General features: G+C 45.8%; 1 non-coding gene across 1 annotated transcript; it reads right to left on the bottom strand.

The window, feature by feature from the left end:
* Nucleotides 1-138: 138 nt before the first annotated feature.
* trnal-cag (transfer RNA leucine (anticodon CAG)) lies at nucleotides 139-221 on the bottom strand. Its single transcript has one exon. It is a non-coding gene; the product is annotated as a tRNA-Leu (tRNA).
* Nucleotides 222-271: the final 50 nt, after the last annotated feature.

The following is a 271-nucleotide window of genomic DNA, read 5'->3' as shown; positions in this document are numbered from 1 at the left end:
TAAAGACACATCTTTTTCATCAGCACCTGACCATTTAATACTAGCATTTACCTAATGCAGTGTTTTGTCAAAGTTAACGCCCTGCTGGCTCAACATGGAAGCAGACTGAAGTTTCTGTCTGCAGCCAAATGATACATTTGTCAGAAGTTGGATTCGAACCCACGCCTCCAGAGGAGACTGCAACCTGAGCGCAGCACTTTAGACCGCTCAGCCATCCTGACACTTTTGTTCAGCAAGAGCTGACTTGTTGGAGCTACACCTAAAAGCAAGG

The sequence above is a fragment of the Sinocyclocheilus rhinocerous genome, unplaced genomic scaffold, assembly GCF_001515625.1.
Source record: "Sinocyclocheilus rhinocerous isolate Xijiao unplaced genomic scaffold, SAMN03320098_v1.1 scaffold45309, whole genome shotgun sequence".
Classification (NCBI taxonomy): domain Eukaryota; kingdom Metazoa; phylum Chordata; class Actinopteri; order Cypriniformes; family Cyprinidae; genus Sinocyclocheilus; species Sinocyclocheilus rhinocerous.
Note: the sequence above shows the minus strand (reverse complement) of the source record. Positions and strands in the feature narration are given on the sequence as shown.